Consider the following 13,579-nt stretch of genomic DNA (forward strand, 5'->3'; position numbering starts at 1 on the left):
AGGAAAAAGAGGGAAAGAGAAAAAAAGGAAAGATTTGAGAAAAAAACAAAGAAGAACAGGGGAAAAAATTACTAATGGTTTTAAAAATGATCTTATTTTAGTGTAATAGTTAACCAATCGGCATGTGACCTTTTGGTTATTTGTTTTTCATAGCTAATCCACTTATGCAATGGGTGTTTGGTAGAAAAGAAAATATCTTTGTACAATGCTGTCTGCTGAATACATGCAAACACTTACTTGAGCAGCCCTTTTTAGACGTTTTAATGAGAAAATTGGATTCAAATTGTGGGATGTCAAAGTTGCCTGTGGCTGCTCTCTAAGAAAGACCTTCAGTGGAGAAAAACAAAAAAAGAGAGAAGGGGCATGTGTGCGGTTAGAATGGTGCCTAGCATTTGTTGTCACAAAGCATGAACATGCTAATTACTACGAACACGAAGAGACACTAGTTGCTCAGCAGTAACAGTTGAATGTTACTTATTACCTCGGTATCAAGCCACAGAAAATGAAGTACGTCAATGCGCGTCTCGCTGCGGTCTGATTGCCGTGTGTTGATGAATGCGAGCGCTGCCTGCTCTAACCCGGAAGTGAAAACACGCCCGCGAACGTGAAAAACGTATGAATCACGTGAACGCTTACGCGAATGAGTGTCATGATGCACCATGTGGTGTCATTATCCGTGGTTCACAAAAAAAGAAATAAACCGTTAAACTTGTGTTGCAATATACGTTAATATATTCAACACTTTAATAGGGTTTACCCGATTGTAAAAAGAAAAGCTCCATGTTCTAGAAAGATAATTACTGGGTAAAAAGTGCAATTTAGTTACTATTGGCTGATGAGCCCTAACAACACGCCCATTGACATTCGGTAATACGTGAACTCTGAGGCTAAGTGTTCCAATGTAGATTTGTGAATGAGTGTTATGACTAAGGAGGTAGACTTAGATGGGATAAATGGTATATAACTCGTACTCAAAACGGCGCTGCACTCTGTTTTATCGCCAAAAGAGAATAAGCAGATTAATTACTTACTTAAGGTGCTGCCAGATGTGCCAAAGTGTTCCTCAAAAAATACGATATTTAGTTATAGAGAAACAAACAAAATATCATAAACATTCTAAGATTCACATAAACAAAATGAGCCCATTGTGCGGCTCTCAATCAAACGTAAACAAATGAATTCACAGTAGAAAGTGATGTAGTTTGTGGTCCACGTTGAGCCCACTGTGGATTGAGTCCATAGACCAGTAGGCTTCTCTTTTCCGGAGGCATAGTTCCAGATTGCCTCCTCTTTTCAGTGATGATAGTTTCTCAATCCCATAGAATTGAAATTTAGCTAGATCTGTTTCTTGATGTTGCTGGTGAAAGTGCAGTGCTAGAGGGGAGGTCATATCTTTATTTTTTATTGCTCTCATGTGTTCACCAACTCTGGTTTTAAGTTTCCTTATAGTGCTTCCTATGTAGGGCTTGTTGCAAGCACAAATTATGGTGTATATCACAAAGTTGCTGTTACAGTTTATGAGTTGTTTGATTTTAGTTTATTTGCCATTTGGTTGTACAAAATCCTTTTTAGCATTGAGCATATATGGACAAATCTGGCAGTTGTTACATTTGTAGTTTCCTCGTGTAGGTGCTAGTAACCAGGATTGCTTATGTGATGAAGAATCTTTTTTATATTTCTCATATTTTTTGTTGTCAAAGTATGATGGGCTTATTATTTTCTTGAGATTGATGCAATTTCGAAAGACAACATTTGGTTTCTTATCTAGAAGCATATTCAGTTCTGCGTCAGTTGTCAAAATGTTCCAATTTCTTTGTAGAATTTTCTTAATACTGTGGTTGTTGGTACTGTAGGTGGTGATGAACCTAGGTGTCTCCAAAGGTAATAACTTATTGGTTTTTTCCCTGAGTAAGCTTGGTCTTTATCTTTCTTTGGTTTTTTGAAGCATTACTTTTAGATGTTTTGAGCTATAGCCACGATTCTTACATTTTTGGATAGTGACTGATTGGTGTTTGTTGCATTCCAAATCTGATGTACAGTTGCGTTTGATGCGAAGACATTCTCCAGATGGAATGTTCTGGATGATGTGACGAGGATGATTGCTTGAAGCATGTAAAAGACTGTTAACAGCTGTCTCTTTAGTGTACAGTGTACTGTGAATTGTTCCATTTTGTAAGTACAAATGAAGATCTAGAAAGTTGATAGCTTCTTGGCTGTAGTTGATGGTGACTTTTAGGTTGTAATCATTGATGTTGAGAAAGTCATAGTAGTCAAGTAGTTGCTGTTCTGATCCATTCCAAATGATGATAATATTGTCAATGTATCGCCCCCAAAAAGCAATTCTGTTCTTGGTTGTGAAATCGGGATGTTGCCAGTCAAATTGAGTTTCAAAAGTCCCATATAGAGATTGGCGTATACGGGGGCAAATTTAGTGCCCATTGCGGTGCCCTGTATTTGTCTGTAGATTTTGTCTCCAAAGCAGAATATGTTGTTAGTGAGAGTAAAATGGAGCATTTCCAAAATCATCAGGTTTTGTTCTTGGAGTGAGACAGATCTGGTTTTCAAGAAATATTCAGTTGTTGAGATTCCTTTTTTTATGAATGATACTGGTGTATAGTGCAGTCACATCTAATGTTACAAACCAATAATTGTCCTCCCAAAATATATTTTCCAATTGGTTAAGGGCATGCGTGGTGTCTTTGATGAAAGAGCTCAGGCTGGAAGCTAGTGGTTGCAAGTAGTGGTCAATGTATTCCGATATTCTTTCAGTAATTGATCCAATGCTGTTAATGATGGGTCTACATTGTGGTAAGACAGTAAATGGTTTGTGAATTTTGGGCATGAAATAAATTGTTGAAAGTACTGGGTGTGTAACATTCAAATATTCATATTCCTCGTCTGATAGTAAATTATTATCATGCCAATGTGAGCTCATTAAGTTCCAATCTGCTGCTAGTTTCTTGATAGGGTTGGTTGTAAGTGGTTGGTAACAATCAGTGGCTTCCAAATGGTTTCTTGCTATTTGGATATACTCTTCAGTTTTTAGAAGAACAATATTGCCTCCCTTATCCGCTGTCCTCACTATGATGTCATGGTTATCTTTCAATTTCTCAATAGCTTGCATTTGTGATTGATTGAGATTATGACTTAGTTTGATTTTGTGATTAGCTAGGTATAATTGCCTTAACTCATTTTGTACTGCTTTTTGGAAGATGTCAATAACATTGTCTGGGGGCAGAATTGGAGTGAAGCGCGATTGGGATTTGAGTTTGGTGTGTTTAGCTAGTCCCAGAGTAATGTCCTGCTCTTGGGCAAATGATCCCACTGCGTGGGTATCTTCTTCTTCAGATATATTTAAGAGGTTAACGGTATTCTCCACATGTTGTAATGAGAGTTCAGAGCAGGAAGATCCGCCCAATACCAGACGGTGAAACACGTGTCGGGTTGTAGACCAAGAAGGCATAGTCTCACCACAATTGTACTCACATAAGTAAAGGCACAAAATCTAATGATGACATTTAAAACTGTGAAGTAACAGTGATCAAGAGGGCACAGACTTAAAATAATCATCTTTGTGCATTAAAGGTACAGAATCAAATGGAACCTAAATCTGCAAAGTTAAATTGAATTTTTGTTACAAGAGCACCAATACAACTGAGAAGCAAAAGTATCCATATTTTTAATGCAAGGAAGTAAATACTGTGATGTAACAGGATTTATAACAATTGGGTTCTTTCTGCAACAATAACATTGGACTGAACGAATTAGAACTACTTGAATGTAACCTGTCTTTCAACTTGTACAAGCACCTGAATGCAATAAATTGTCATTTCTAATTGAATATACATTTTGGGAAAAATTAAAAACTGTGATGTAACAGTCTTTATTTTTGAATGCAAGAATTCAAATTAAAGCAAGGCTAAGAGACCAATGGGCTTATTTCCTTTCAGTGTATAAGACTTTGAAACCAACATTCACGAATAACCTCTTTCTTCGTGTTGATTGACCAATCAGACATATCGATTGCAAAGCGCGAAACACCTTTAGGTCTAATTAGTTTAATTTTTTTGTTCTGTTTCCCTTTACAGTCTAAGGGCAATAGACCTACGGTTCCGCGGCTTTGCATCTATTTCATTTGAACACAGTGAGGAGCGCCAGAATCAGCCTAAGACTGTTTCTATTCGTAGCATTCTGTTGTCTGCCTTTCTTTCAGTGTCTGCTTAGGCTTTTATTGGGGGTGAGGGGGGTCCAATACTAACCTTTATCATTCCATCACACCTCAACTTCCCAGAGAGGTGCACCAGGGTGATCTTGAGCTTGGGTAAGCGGGGGTTGCAGCCAGGTAAGAGGCAGGTCAAGTGTTAAAGTAAAGTGACTTACAAAGTATTTTGCTGCACCCATCTACACCTGTCTCCCAATCAGTGGAGTAAGACCATCCCCCACTAGATCCACTTCACCGAATTTGGCACAATGGCCTCAAGACATTAGTTCACTAAAGCACAGGGACCAGTAGACACAGGTCCCCTAAATACAGTGCCCCAAGAGCCAGACATGAGCCAGTAAAATTCACATACTCGGCCTTCCTCCTGCCTACCCCCCAAAAAGTCAATCCATCATGGCGTCCTTCCTTCCCACCTCCCACAACACAACAGCCATACATGGTGCCCTGCTTCCCCATCACACCATGCCTGGCAGCCTGGCTTCCCACATGCCAAAACAAAGGACTCATGCCCGGCACCGTGCGTGCCCTCCCTGCACCAAACAAAACCAAAACCTGGCGTCCTGCCACCTCAAAACAAAACCCACAACTGGCATCCTACCTCCGCAACACAAAGCCCATACCTGGCCCCTTGCGTCCCCAGCCAACACAACACAAACCCAATACCTACCATCCTGCCATCACAACACAAAGCCCATACCTGCCACCCTACGGCCCCACCCCACATAACACAATACCAATACCTGGCATACTGCCACCTCAACACAAAACCAATAACTAACACCCTGCTTCCCCACCCCGCACAACACAAAACCCATAACTGGCCCTCTGCCTTCGCAACACAAAGCCCATACCTGGCACCTTGCGTCCCCAGCTAACACAACACAAAACCAATACCTACCATCCTGCCATCGCAACACAAAGCCCATACCTGCCACCCTACGGCCACACCCCACATAACACAATACCAATACCTGGCATACTGCCACCTCAACACAAAACCAATAACTAGCACCCTGCATACCCACCCCGCACAACACGAAACCCATAACTGGCCCCCTGCCTTCTCAACACAAAGCCCATACCTGGCACCTTGCATCCCCACCCAACACAACACAAAACCCATACCTGGCGTCCTGCCACCTCAATACAAAACCCATAACTGGCCCCTTGCCTTCTCAACACAAAGCCCATACCTGGCACCTTGCGTCCCCACCCCACACAACACAAAACCAATAACTGACTTCATGCCATCTCAAAACAAAGCCCATACCTGCCACCCTGCGGCCCCACAACACATAACACAAATCCAATACCTGATATCCTGCCATTTCAACACAAAACCAATAACTAGCACCCTGCTTCCCCACCCCGCACAACACAAAACCCATAACTCGCCCCCTGCCTTCTCAACACAAAACCCATAACTGGCCCCTTGCTTTCTCAACACAAAGCCCATACCTGGCACCTTGCGTCCCCAGCCAACACAACACAAAACCAATACCTGACATCCTTCCATCTCAACACAAAGCCCATAGCTGCCACCCTACAGCCCCACACCACATAACAGAAAACCGATACCTGACATCCTGCCATTTCAACACAAAACCAATACCTGGCACCCTACACCCTGACGCCGCACAACACTAAACCAATACCTGGTGTCCTGCCACCTCAACACAAAACCCATACCTGGCACCCTGCCTTCTCAAAACAAAGCCCATACCTGGCACCTTGCATCCCCACCCAACACAACACAAAACCAATATCTGGCATCCTGCCACCTCAACACAAAACCCATACCTGGCACCCTGCCTTCTCAACACAAAGCCCATACCTGGCACCTTGCATCCCCACCCAACACAACACAAAACTAATACCTGGCATCCTGCCACCTCAACACAAAACCCCTACCTGGCACCCTGCCTTCTCAACACAAAGGCCATACCTGCTACCCTGTGTCCCCACACCACACAACACAAAACCAATACCTGGCACCCTTTGTCCCCACCCCGCACAACACAAAACCAATACCTGGTGTCCTGCCACCTCAACACAAAACCAATACCTGGTACCCTGCCATCTCAACAAAAAGCCCATTCCTGGCACCTTGCATCCCCACCCAACACAACACAAAACCAATACCTGGTGTCCTGCAACCTCAACACAAAACCCTGCCTCCCAACTATGCACAACGCAAAACCAATACCTGCCACCCTGCTTCCCCATGCCGCACAACAACAAAAAAAACAATACCCGGTATCCTGCCGTCTCAACACAAAGACCATAACTCCCACCTTGCGTCCCCATAATAAAAAATACCTGGCTTCCTGTTTTCTCAAAACAAAACCCATAATTGGTAACCTGGGTGCCCACCCCGCAGAACACAAAACCAATACCCAGTGTGCGCTCCCACTCAGCATAACACAAAACCAATACCTGCCATCCTGCCTTCTCAGCAAAAAACATATAACTGGCACCCTGCGTCCCCACCCTGCACAACACGAAACCAATACCTGGTGTCCTGCCTTCTCAACAAAGAAACCAATAACTGGTGTTCTGCCTTCTCAATACAAAACCCATACCTGGCACCCTGCATCCCCACCCTGCACAACACAAAACCAATACCTGGTGTTCTGCCTTCTCAATACAAAATCTATACCAGCACCCTGCGTGCCAACGGCGCACAACACAAAACCAATGCCTGGCATCCTGCCATCTTAACACAAAAACAATACCTGCCACCCTGCGGGAATGGGCTAAGATATCACAAGGCTGCCCTGTACCATCCCCGTGCCAACAGCCAAGTGGAAAGAGTCAATCGGCTCATCAAAGAAACCACGCAAAATCCAGAACGAACAATAGTGCTTTCCTTTAAGCGGGTCAGCGCGCTGTCGGCTCATAGGGTGAGTAATAACTCTACTACAGAAATAGCACTGTGGATGCAAGGCCCACACCACACCCAATCCGGCTTCAACAGAACTCAAAACCACCATTCCATTGGAAGAAGGAAGAGTCATACAGCAATCAATTTGTTCAACGCATCTAAAAGAAACAAGCCGACTAATTTGACAAAGTTACAGTATGATGTATCGAACGGGGAGAACAGACAAAGATCAAATCTCCACAAAATGGCAAACGTGCATCTTCCATATTTGGTAGCCCCCATCAAAGTCATCGATCCCTTCAAAAATGCCGTTGTCACGAAGGAGGGAAAGTGTTGAGTATGTGTTGAGCTGTCCTGTATCTCAAAGCAAGTGCCCTAGACCAACACGCCCTACTCGCTGCAGAATTCCACCAGTCCACCAATGCTGAGCAGATCCCACTGTCCAGCAGCTCCCCAAATAGCATGGCTCAAGAAAAAAGTCTTAAAGACTCTAAGCAACACAAGTGAAGCCTGGATACCCACGGAATCATTACATATATATGTATATATATATATATATCTTTTATTTCTGTGGTTGCCCTCAGTCTTTGCTAGACCGTGCCACATGTGGCCAGTCTTGTCAGTCCCAAATTACTATTCCGAAGTTTGCCCCATGAACAATTTTAAAGGTAATTGCAGGTCAAAAAGCCACCATGGTTCCATCATATGTATAAATGTAGAAAACTTTTTTGGTTTTGCTTGCACCTTTCTTTGCGCCAGTATTTCCTGTCTTCACATATATGACTTATGCTATTCCCAATGAATAAATGAAAGCATTCAAGTCCGTCTGAGTGTAATTTTGTTTATTTTTGTGATAATTCTAGGCTCGTTTGGATAACACGTGTTTCGGCATTACACTTTGCCTTTCTCAAATCTGGGCATTTCCTAAAGTATCGCGGTCCCGATAGTCTGCTTTATTGAGGTCCAGTTAGTAATTGGGGTCAATCCCATCTGCTGGAAAAAGTCCAATTCATGCTCCAAGCGTCGAGTCAGTTAGAAGTTTTCTATTCTTTTTTTACTAACAGAGTTGAGGAGCTCATGGTCTCCGTGTTTGCATGCACCTGTGCGACAAACTGAAGGTTAACAAAACAGAATCTACAATTCAAAAATTCCATTTTCCAAATAGATTCGGTCGCGAGAGTACAAATCTAAGGGTATCACCAAAAAGCACCTCAAATTGAACCATATGTATAAATGTATGTGGCCCCAGCCCATCATGCAGCCAAACACCCCGTTATTAACTGTGTCTGGACTTTCGCTCGACCCCCAACTCATCACTTTGTTGGGTTGCATTTTTTAATCATTTTAAGTGGTGGGTTGGGGTCAGGCAATATTGATGGCGGTCGGTATCGGGTGGGTTGGGGCAGTGGGTGTCTCCCCACATCTGTGGCAAACAATTCAGTGAAAACATTTGAAAAAACAATTCGAGCAGTTAACATGCCTCTGTTATCGATCACCTATTGCCCCTCGAAACTTCTTCCCATAAACAATCCGTTTGATGCCCAACATGCATAGAGTGAACCATCCTCTCCCCGATAAGGATGTGCTGGAACCCCTTTTACATCACTGCCCCCCTACGCATGTGACATGTCACCCTCTTTCCCATCCTCATCTCCCTACTAGGTCTGGATACCCGGGTGGGGGCTCAATGTGGCAACTTCCAGGACACTATGGTATGATTTGGCGCAGTATAAAAGCCTTGTAACGTGACATATGAACTGCCATGTGTGGTATACGGCAGGCAGGCGTCTGTGGAGTGAATGGGTGTGGGGTTTACACCCTCGCCCTGACGCCTAGTGACCCATCGCAGTAGCAAGGGTCTGGAGGGGGCACTGAGGACGGTCCTTTTCAGTAAGAAGAGGGATGAAGAGGAAACAGCTGCCTCGTTGAACTCTAATGACTGAGGCATGTGTGAAGGTGGATTGTATTATGTTTGTGTGAGGGGCTGCATAACTTCATGAACTGTGGGTTCTCGCCCACCTGAGGGGTGTGGAGTGAGTCTGTTATAGTCTGTACCTCTAGTCTCCTAGGTCTGCTTGAGTGGACGGGTTCCCTGCATGATTGTGATGTGTGTTTGTGATTATGGCGCCTGTCTGCCGTGTTCCATGTTTGCAGAGATCGAAGTGGGCGGTCAGGAGCCGTGTTCCCATACTTTTTATTTTTAACTTTCGCTGTTCCTATACTTTTATTTTAAAAAGAAACCGTTCTGGAATGGTTGAGTTTTAAAAGGAAAGTGTAGGAAGAAGTTGAAGCTTGCACTTCAGTGCTCTGCACCGCACATTCCCATAAATAGCAGGTGTGTTTGTTTGGGGGTTTGGATTGTGTGGGAGGGGGTGCAGGAATGAGGTTTTTGGGGAGCGGGGCAGACCAACAGGGAACATAGTTCCACTGCTTCTTTTCGTACACTTCGATCACTGCATGTTTGGGATTGTGGAGTCTGGCCTCAGTGTAACATGTTTGGGCCTCAAGTGTTCCATTCCTAATTTCCAAGGTTGACAGTTACTTACTACAATTACATCTAGCATCTGGGTGGTGGGGGTGAGGGGTGAGGATGCTGGGGTCTCTGTCCTGTCTATGTCTAGTTTCCCTTACCTGTGCCTGACTACCTGGTGACATGTGTAGCTACCCTGTGCTTGAGCAAATGTCGCGTCCCTTGGGCCAGCTCACTCCTGTCCCCAGAGGCGTTGCTATGGGGACGGGGCGGGGGCTGAGGGGCCTCTAGCCCTGGGTCTTTTGGTTGTAGCCCCGGATAGAAGCTGAGGGGTTACAACCAAAAAGGCTAGCTAGCCCCGAGTCACGACAGTCCCAAAATTAGCGTAGCCCCGGATCTTTTCCAGACCTAGCAACAGCCCTGCGGCTGTCCCCCTTGGTCGCCAGAGCAGGGCGGAGGTTGGCTGCAGTGCATAAGGACAGAGACTCTCCGGCCAGTGACCCCGCCCCCACCCTCAGGAATGTCTGGCCAGGCAGTTCGGAGGTTTACAGCCCGCCCTGGTGCACTCCTCTGAAAGCGGCACCTATGGTTTGTGTGTGTGGGAAGCCGGCATTGCACAGATCCCGGGACTGGGAGTCTTGTCTCTCAGACTAGCGCCCTGCGGCGGGGCCTGAATAGAAAGTGCTTTTCTTTAGAAGAATGTCGGGGAGGGTGGTGTGCTCACCCCTGGGACTGCGGCTACGGCTAGCCTTGGCCTGGTTTATTCGGCTCTTAGCCACTCTCTAAAAAGTACCAAAGATATTCATTGGCCTCACCCCGAAGCGCAAGAGCCCCACACACTCTCAATCAATAAGACAGTAAATTGCTGGTGTGAAGGCATCCAGAGCGGCAGCAACTTTGAAGGCAGTCTCTCATATCTTCCAAGAGTGTGCCCCTGTAGTCCCGACAGCCACCCTGCCGTCGCCACCACCCCTTCATCATCACCCTGCCTCGGCCCTGGGGTCCTTAAGTCGTCTCCAGAAACCCGGTTCCCAAAAGAGCCGGATGACAGCCGTTCCAAAATGTGGGAACAGGGAAAAGGGGAGTGTGCTGCAAAAAAACTGAACATGGCTAAATCCATTAACGTAGACTCCAAAAGAGGCGATTCCGCCTGAAGAAGGTAAAAGAGCGTGCACAACAAATGTCCGAATTAAATAAAAATGGCTAAGCCGCTACTGAGAAGGAACCAAACGTACCCGTTCTGTGGACTGTGCACCACCCAAGAAGCGAGAACATCAACTTCTGGGGCTCCAGTGGTCCAGGGATTAATATCGCTTTCTAAACCATCAATCAGCCCCACACCTCGAGTACACCAGAGGGGATCCGAACAGATTGGAAACACAAGCACATTATAAACCTCCTTGTCCAATTTTGGTAATGTGGACGGAACGGCAGGCTTATCTCTGAAAGGTCTTGGATCATTGGTTAGTTGCAATACAGCAAAAATACAATTATTACACAATAATAAAAGGGACTGTCCAGTCAAGGTTGTACACAAATGTCTACTTTATTATTACTACAACAGACACTTCTAGCACACTCCGAAATACAACCCACCCTTTAAAGGAAAGGAGAGAACAGTTTCAAAGAAGGAAAAGGGATGTACTCTGGCTACAGACAGGAGGATAGTCGGTAAAGTAATTAATCTCAATAGCTCAAGGATACTTGGTTTCAATACAAAGGTAGCAACATATCATAAAATGTCACTAGGGCATTCAGAAAAGGACAAAGGGTACAGAACCACAATTTACCTTGTGCTGGAGGGGTTCTTGGTGCTCGACAAGGTCGAGTCGGTTTCAGGGCACTTTGCAGCTTCTGCGACAGAGTTCAAGATGGAAGAAAGCTGTGGGTTTCAGCAGCAGGTAGTTCTGCGAGCATAGCTGGACGAATGATTGCAAGCTGGCCTACACATCGGCTCGCGATCAGGAATCCTTATCTCAGTGCTGGTTGGCGGTCCTGAAGGACTGATCGAGGCATCTCGAAAACGTCCTTTAAGACGAACATCGTTAGATGCTTGTTGATGCACTCCTAGCTTCTTCACTGGGCTTGTGTCGTCCTTTAAGGCGAACGTCCTAAAACTGAGGAAAGTGTGCCGCCTAGTCCTTGGTTTGGTTCAGAGACTTTCTGGCACTTTCCACCTAGGGAGCTTGCTGCAGAGCCTAGCAGGGCACGCTGTGTGCTGGCTGGGTACCGGTTCTGGAGTGGCCGTAGTGTCCTTTGAGGTCTTTATCGCCCTGTGCTCCCTGGGCAATATTTAACGAAGGGATCTTGCATCCCTCTTGGAGGTCCTGGCCTTCATTCACTGGCAGAACATGTAAGACAGAATGTACCTTCAGTCAGGGTGCAATAATGAGTTCTTCCATCTGTTTCTGGTGATGCCTTCAGATGATCTGCCAAAAGAGGGGGGGTGCCCTACTTTAAAGCCAAATGGACCAGAGGGATTGGTGTAGGCTAAGCCTACCTTAATGAACCAATCCTGGGTCCCCACCAACAATCTCCTGTATGCTTAAGTTCATAACCAGAGAGCTTTGCAACAGAAAAGGTAAAACGGGTGAAAATATGGGCTACTAAGTCCCACCCATCTTCCTGTCTATTGTGGATAAAAGGGTCTCTCTGGTTAATGGAGCTCTCTGTGGTTCCTGATTAAAGTGGCAGGTCTCCCATGAAGCTGCAGCTAGAGCAGACTCTCTGGCTCCCCAAAACCACATTCTCGTACCTTCTGAATGGGGCCCCCCTGCCTGGATGACTACTGTTATACACACAGTCCCAGACATGACATTTCACTGTCTATCGATACTGAGGGCAGGAGCTGGCTACAGTTTGACACGGTTATATTATGTTAAAGGATATTTATAGCATGCACTATCACCACCGGAGTGGTCCCCTGGCGCTCTGGCGGATCTGAAAGCTAAGTGGGTAGGATTGTTTAGTAGGGTGTAGCGGGATAAGGTAGATCAAGATGTGTGATGTTCTGTTGGCAGCCTCAGTTCGGTTAGCACTGTTCGCTGAGCATGGGTGCGGTTTACGGATCTGTGGGCTCCCATGTGCTGATGTGCGGGACTATGTGTGGTTTGTTTTGTTGTTGCTGTGTAGTGAAGTGCTTGAGGTTTGCAGTGCAAGAGAGGGGTTGTGTTTATTTAGGGTTTGAGAGGCGTGTGCAGAGTTGAGGTTTTAGCAGAGGGTTTAGTGGGGTTATCTCGTTCTTTCGGGCGTCTGTGTTGGGTGTCTTTGGCCTTGCTGTCTGCTGGAGCGTTCCTCTGTGGTTCATTCGCCTGGTTCTGCATGAGGCCGTGGCTTATCTCTGTGGCTGTCTAGTGATCTGTGGGCTGGAAAGGAGGTGAGGTTGCTAAGGTTATGGGTTGCTCTTTGGTCGTAAGTGGGCTTTGCCTGGCATCGCCTCCCTGATCTACTAGGGCACGGTCTTCTCCCTATGAATCCCTATGAATTCTAAGCGCTCTCTTTCCTGTCGGGTGTTAGTGATTAATGCTCCTTTGTCTCCAGCACGGTCCCTCTCCCTTGGGCTTCGGAAGGGGTGAGTCCAGGGGGATTGTTTTTTTTAGTTGATTCTGTCTGGTTCTGTGGTGAAGAGCCAGGTTTTGAGTAGTTTCCTGAATTTTAGGTGGTCCTTTGTATTTCGTATGTCTTTCGGGAGGGTGTTCCAAGTGTTTGCTGCCAGGTGAGAGGAGGTTCCTCCTAGCTTTTTACTTGTGTATGGTTTTGGTTCTAGGCGGATATCGTTGCTTGATCTGAGTGTTCTGGGCGATTTGTAAATCGTTATTTTCTTTTGTAGGAATTCTGCTCCTTGGCCGTAGATTGCTCTGTGCCTTATGCACATTGTTGCACAGTGCATATGAAAGGGTGTTGGGGGTTTCCTGTCTCCTTTGTTAGTCTCTGTAGCCAGGCCCCATGTGGGCTTGCTTCAATTAAACTCTGATTAGTATGTCAATGCTGCCACTAGCTAAAT

Source organism: Ambystoma mexicanum, chromosome 9, assembly GCF_040938575.1.
Source record: "Ambystoma mexicanum isolate Mex_15411 chromosome 9, UKY_AmexF1_1, whole genome shotgun sequence".
NCBI classification, from domain to species: Eukaryota; Metazoa; Chordata; class Amphibia; order Caudata; family Ambystomatidae; genus Ambystoma; species Ambystoma mexicanum.